We start from the raw sequence: 7903 nt of genomic DNA on the forward strand, positions 1-7903 counted from the left end.
GGAAAATACGCAGCTTCTACGCAGCTTCGACGCAGCTTTGCATTGACTTAACAAAGTCGAAATTTTGACGCGTCCGGTGTGAACACACCATTAGACCTACTTCCCAATAATCACAGTTAGGATAACAAGCATATTAAATAGTGCTGTGAAAAATAACGCGTTAACTCAGTTAATTCAATTACAGGTTTAACTTTCTTCTTTTTTTTTACGCATTTAACGCATGCGCAGAATGAGCTTCCAATCTGTCTGTTGTTGGTCGTCGGGACGAAAAAAAAGTCACTTGCAGAATGAGCTTCCAATACACCACTTCAATCTGAACTCTGTCCGCTCTCATGCAGACGGTCTGTTCATCGGTAATGATCCTTCCGCAGGTTCACCTACGGAAACCTTCTTACGACTTTTACTTCCTGTAGATCAGGGTCTCAACACGTCGATCGCGACCTGCCAGTCGATCGCGGCGTAGTGTCGGTAGATCGCATGACATTAAAGAGATTGGCCCGCCCCCTGACATGTTCTCTATAGCACGTCTTTGTTCTTTTATTAAACTAAACGTCTGTTGTTGATCGTATCTCCACAGCAGCATGTCATTTCTGTCTCTTCGCGTTGCGTTAACACTTATCGATCTCCGTCTCGCGCGCCGCAGAGCTCCGTGCGCGCGCATCGGGACCGAGCAAAAAAAAAGTCACTTGTCAATCTGTCCACCTGTCCGGGCCGGTGAGGTTTCAGCTTTGCAGCGTGTCCCCGCCGTCCCTTTCATCACGGCCCAGTTCATGAAGAAAACCCACACAGTCAGTTTGCCTCAGCAGCTGCTAGAGGAAGACTAGAGGCCTTTAGATTGTGTCATGGTGGAGTTAATGGTTGACAAACAAGAGAAAAATGTTCTGTTTAACCCTCCTGTTACCTTTACATTTACTAACATATTTTACCCTCGGGGTCAATTTGACCCCAGCAATTAAAACCTCCAGAAAATTATTAGAATTAATATTGCTTCCCGAGTTTAAGTGTGAGGTACTTTATGTTTGTTTGTTGACTACCTAAATAGCCCTTTAAATAAATAAAAAAGTTGATATTTCTTATATGTTTGACACAGTGAAAAACAGCCTGGGGTCAAATTGACCCCAAAGAACACCGACATTAAACATTGAATGGGGTCAAATTGACCCGAAAGGTAACAGGAGGGTTAAACATTCTGTTTAGGATGAAGATGTATTAATGTTCCATATGGAAGAAAACTGCTAAATAACTGCTGAGTTGCAGCACCATTGTATAGAAGAATGTATAAATGTATATATCCGTCTTTTGTCATAAATCTCTATGTTCTCACAAAATATACCGAGAATATCGGTAATATGTGATTAATCATGATTAATCCACAAAAACCTGTGATTAACCCGATTAAAAATTGTAATCGTTTCACAGCCCTAATATTAAAACATGTTTCTTAATCATGATCATCCTGGCGCCCCTTCAGCCACATGTTTACTTGTCAACCTGGTTTTTAGATTGAATTGATGGTTATTGTCGATAATTTCCTAATTTGGCGCGGTTGCGTTAAGTGACGTTACGTTAGTTACGCGAGGCTCCTGCGCGCTGCAGGGTGGGCGTGTCCGCTACGGGACATTTGCCAAATGCGTCGGTGTTGTGTGGCCAAAGCGTTGCGAACAAGCATCGCTAAACATGTTTCAAAGTGTGAATATCTGCTCAAGGTAACCAGTTGTTTCAGATCCCTTCCACCAAACCGTTCCCATGAAAACACAAGAGATGTGACGTAATGGATGAAAATCTAAATTACATGTGTCGAAAGTAATTTCTGGTGCAGAGACACGCATCCTTGAGTGAAGCCTCATTTTGCGTGATCTTTTTATTCTTATTTTTTCTAAAAGTTATTTCTTCCTACGTGACTGTGATGCTCTGCTCACTTATACAACCGTTGGAGTGGCACTCTGTATACTTCTGGGTCTTCTGTACCACACTTTTGAGATCAGTCTTAAAAGCAATTAATAGACACGCGAGTGACACAAGTAGTTCTTCCATACAAAATGATGTTGACTAAAAAACGTAGAGGACATGTTCACACGGTCAAAAAACTATGCCGCTTCCAACAACTCTGAGCTCAAACACGACTGACAGTCCAACACCCAGGTGTTATCCTGACGTGACGTCATCTGATTGGAAGCTTGCATTCCGACAATTTATTCAGCTTTTAAATACAATACTAAATTATATATGTTGACCTAAACATTCTTTCAAATCATAATGAAAAAGATTTATCTTCAGTAACCTTTTAAAATCTTTTAAAACTAAATTTTGATAACAAATGAAACTAGAACGGGCACTCGGTAGAGCGCATACCTTCGCATATTACAAGATTGGGCATTGAATTATGAACATGTTGGCATTAGTTGCATGGCAGTTGGATAAGAATTGTAAAAAGAAGATTTTGACCTTTTCACGACCTTGACCTTGACCTTTGACCTGATCGATCCCAAAATATAATCAAATGTTCCCCCGATAATAACCAATCATCCCACCAAATTTCATGCGGTTCGGTTTAATACTTTTTGAGTTATGCGAATAACACGCACGTACGCATACAAATAAATACACAATGCGAAGGTCATCATGCATTTGGCTCTTACAACCGTAATCGCCGAAATGGATATGGACGGTGGCTTGAAGACCTCCAGCGATATGTTTGTGAATGTGTGACGAATCTGGTGCGCGAGACAGAGCCCCGCTGCAGACGTGAAGAGAACACAACGCACGCACAGGGAAACCAGGAGGTTTTAAACCAGTAGGTTTTAAAACCAGTAGGGTGTAACACCGGCATGACGACAATGGACATTCTGAATGACTTGAAGGAGAAGAAACTTGAAGAAGTTTTTCTAAATATGTGTGTGGCCCTAAGAGCTGCTGTCACACTACCTGTATCAGCCGCTTCTGCTGAAAGCAGCTTCTCTAAATTAAAATGACTTCAGACCTACCTGAGGTCAGCCGTGAGTCAGGAACGCAACGAAATAAAAAATAATGAAATAGAAGAGAAGGTCCCGAGTCTCGGCCGATGATCGGCGTGCTGAGAGTGTTTGGGACGAGCAGCAGGAGGAATGGACCCCACCAAGCTATGGAGGACTTAAAATGACTTAGGTATAAATAAATAAATAAATGCATGAATAAATACAAGAATAAATAAATAAATGCTTAAATAAATGTATAAATAAATACAAGAATAAATGTATAAATAAATTAATTAATACAGAAATGAACTAGAACGGGCACTCGGTAGAGCGCATACCTTCGCATATCACAAGATTGGGCATTGAATTATGAACATTTTGGCATTAGTTGCATGCCAATTGGACAAAAATGTATTGTGCTATGGTAAAAAAAAGACCTTTCCATGACCTTGACCTTGACCTTTGACCCGATTGGTCCCAAAATCTAATCAAATGGTCCCCGGATAATAACCAATCATCCCACCAAATTCCATGTGATTCAAGAAGATTTGACCTGTTCATGACCTTTGACCTTGACCTTTGACCCGATCGATCCCAAAATCTAATCATCTGGTCCCCGGATAATAAACAATCATCCCACCAAATTTCATGCGATTCGGTTCAATACTTTTTGATTTCTGCGAAAGATTTTGACCTGTTAATGACCTTTGACCTTGACCTTTGACCCGATCGATCCCAAAATCTAATCAACTGGTCCCCGGATAATAAACAATCATCCCACCAAATTGCATGCGATTCGGTTCAATACTTTTTGAGTTTTGCGAATAACACGCATATACAAATAAATAAATAAATAAATACACGGCGATCAAAACATAACCTTCCGGCATTTTCAATGCAAAGGTAATAAATATAAGTTATAACTCAACAGGACATCATTAAATAAATGTAAATCATGCTTTAGACAGAGGTTCGGACTGCCCCAGCTCATTTGAATATAAGGACACGTAAATGTCACACATAAATAAATGAAGAAATACGTGTGGACACATAAATAGAGACATAAATAAATGAAGAAATACAGAAATGTAGAAATACATTTATTCAATGATGTCCTGTTGAGTTATATCTTATATTTATTCATTCCTGTATTTATTTATTTATACATCTATTCTTGTATTTATTTATTTATACATTTATTTAAGCATTTATTGAAACATTTATTTAAGCATTTATTTATTTATTCCTATATTTATTCATGCATTTATTTATTTATTCATACTTAAGTCATTTTAAGTCCTCTATACCAAGCATCTCGTTTAGTAGATGGAGAGAATTCAGGGGAGGGCAGAGAGAAAGATAAGAAAGAAACACACACACACACGCACACACACTCTCTCTCTCTCTCTCTCTCTCTGGGTCGTTCTTGTCCTGTTCTTGTTCTTTTGCCACTTTGGTTCTGGGAATTTCTACATTGTTTCACACTCAGGGGCTCGAACTATTCACTGATCCTGTGTCCACTCCTCTGTCGTCCGGTGACCTCTATGTGTGACCTTCTGATTAACATCACATTGTAAGTATTTTCATGGACACTCTCCACATGGGTGTTCCTGTGGCGCCACCTTCAGGTCGAATAAGCACATGAGACATCTCAACCTGGAAGGGGCGGGTTGCTGTGGAAGGAATACGGTTAGAATATGTTTGAGTGACGTCATGGCTCCCTGTCCCGTGCCAGCCTCCGGACACAGCCAGCCAGTTGTTACCTGTTGTATGTCACTTGTTAACTGATCTGAGATCTACTTTCTACTCACATTGGATGAATAAAGCTCTCAATAAAAAAAGTGTTCACACAGAAGCAACACAAACTTTGTGGGAAAATGTCACTGTGAAAAAAACAACATATTATTTTATATTTTCTTCAAAGTCATTATTTAATCATCAAACCAAACTTTCACCTGACGGGATGCCGAGGGCTCTCGTCTCCGATATCATAACCGTTTCATATCGAGAACGTCTTCATGCAAATATCAGGAATTATCACTTTTAAATACTCAGGGAGCAACTTATACAAATAATAATTAATAACTTCATCAACTTCATCCACAATGTGGCTAATGGATAAGACCAGGGGTCATGCACATGTTGACCAATGGATTTCCATGACCTTTCTATGACCTTTCCATTACCGTTTTTCATGAGGTTACCAAACCTCATTAATATGATTTAGACAAGATTAATTTGAATTTTAAAATCAAGTCAGCTCGAAAAGTCCAAAGGCCTTTTGTCATAGACGGGTCTTTTTTTCCAAATACAGAATTAAGTTAGAATAAAATCTATTAAATACACTCCCACTCATAAACTAACATTTAAATTAGAAAGTTAACTGTATTAAAAATACGTGGTAACCAATCAAATCAAATGATTTAATAATACAACTTTTTTTTTAAAGGTACTTAAAGTAACATTATGAAACAATTGTACCTTAAAATAACAGCTTGAAAAAAATTGTGCCACTAATATGGCGATTTGCGGCTCCGCCATTGCCATCGGGGGTCTGTGGGGAAATAACTCCGCTATGTAAGATTCTGGAGCCGCCCGATCCGGGGCGGATGGACTTCGACCTGCTTTCTGGCAGTGATTACGCAATGTCATAAAGTGCCAGTCCATGCTCGCAGCGACAGTATAAGGGTCGCTTTTTTATGTAGCTTTTTGGTGTGGTCAACAATATTGTATTCGATCACACGTACTCCACATTCAAACATTTAGAAAACAACGTATATAGGCTGAAAACGCGATCGGTATTTCATCTAAACTAAATGTTGTCATTCTTTTGCTTATGTTGTAACAATTCGCCCTTAGCAACTCAATCAAGGGGAAAAGGTACAATACGCTAAAAAAAAGGGAATAGGCGAATCTGCAAATTCTGGTGTGAACTATCTCTGCTCAAATGGTCGTAAAAGAAAAACACACAGTCGATATGCGGAAACCCAAATGTTATTATATTAAATCAAATTCAATGCATCTGCAAGCCCCCAAAATGAACACATACACTACAAACAATCAAACCCACTCAAAACGAAGTATAATCCCCGGATCCCGACAGTCCCCAAAGTCTGTCAGCGCGCTCCAAACAAAAAAACCCTCGCATCACCTCCCCCTCGTCACCTTTTATAACCCGTGACACGTACAAATAATAACAATAATAATAATTATAATTATAATACAGGACAACACATGATCCTAACTCAATACAAGTGTCTGCGAGGCTGCGTCTATCGTAACTGGGTTTTTACGACACTGAAGTAAACGTTAAATACCTCAAAAACTGAAGGGGGCGCTAAAAGGGAAAAACGACATAATGGGGCTTTAAAGACACTTCACGTGTTATATGTATACACCGTGGTCTACAGGAAGGAACTCAGGGTTAAGTGTCTTGCTCAAGGACACATTGTCCAGGGCGGGGATTGAACTGCCAACCTCCTGATTGAAAGACAGACCTGCTGACCACTGAGCCACATTTCTTCCTTTTCGTTACTTTAACACACTTCAGCAACATTTGGTGGAGAGTCGGCCGTGAACAAGACAACACGTGTTTTGAGAAGAGAGGACTGTCATCGACCACTTCCTGTTCCCGACTCAGCTGCTTTCTCCTGGGTTCCTTCATTCAGGAGGAACCCGCCGTGAGAAACTCTGCCGTCTCCTGAATTCACCGGGAAGATCAACGTTGCATCAACGAGTTATTGTCATAACTTATCTGAAATAAAGACTTGATCAGAGAGTTCGTCTTTGGTCTCACGCTTCACTCAGCCAGTAACATTTATTTAAACTCATTCCTGGGAGTGGAGCCGTCATGCTGTACGTATTATTTACTCCTCGTTAACATATTAGCGCGTCATTTAAGGACAAACCAGAATTCTATCAAGAAATATTTAGAAGATATGCTGGGCTCAGATCAGAGCCGAGGCCTTTATGAATTCATCCTCAAAATACATGACGAGGTTATAATTACCTTCGCATTGAAAATGCGGAAGGTAATGTTTTGATCGCCGTGTGTGCGTGTTATTCGCACAAGTCAAAAAGTATTAAACCAAATCGCATGAAATTTGGTGGGATGATTGGTTATTATCCGGGGACCATTTGATTCGATTTTGGGATCGATTGGGTCAAAGGTCAAGGTCATGAAAAGGTCAACATCTTTTTACCATAGCGCAGTCAATTTATATCCAATTGGCATGCAACTAATGCCAACATGTTCATAATTCAATGCCCAATCTTGTGATATACGAAGGTATGCGCTCTACCGAGTGCCTGTTCTAGTTAAAGATTGTGCTTTGGCTGTTTAGAAAATCTTTCATTGCTTATTTAAATGTTACTTTTGATGTTTACACAGATTTTAACATGCATGAATCCCCCAGGATATCCATCATCCACAATATGTAGTTATTGATATGCAGTAAAAAGCTCCCGACAGAGCAGCTATATTAACACGTATGTATAAATATTACTACAAATGCATAAAATAAGCATCATTTCAAGAGTAAACAAAGGAGCTCATCTAATAGCATCATCCATGAACTCATGCTGCGTTTTGAAAGTCTGAACCTAAAAACGAGCGACAGTCAGAGCTGCTCGTTCCACTGAAGGGGAGCGCTGCGTGGCAGCCGCAGACTTCATTTCCCAGCATGCAACACGTGTGAAGGTCCATCTCTCCTGTGCACGCACACCTCGTATTGTTGTGAATAATCGGCTTTGTTTTCCAAAAGATGACGTGTGGATGTTTTGAGAGGAGCAAACTGTCTGCAGGAGGTCGTTCTCTCTGTGTGTGTGTGTGTGTGGTGTTCTTTCATACAGGAGGAGCCCCGATTTCATCTCGAGTGCCCAACTGACAATTTTATTATCGTCAACACATCCTTAAATATACATCCAGCTGAACCAAATCCATACTCGGG

This window comes from Pseudoliparis swirei, chromosome 8 (assembly GCF_029220125.1).
Source record: "Pseudoliparis swirei isolate HS2019 ecotype Mariana Trench chromosome 8, NWPU_hadal_v1, whole genome shotgun sequence".
NCBI classification, from domain to species: domain Eukaryota; kingdom Metazoa; phylum Chordata; class Actinopteri; order Perciformes; family Liparidae; genus Pseudoliparis; species Pseudoliparis swirei.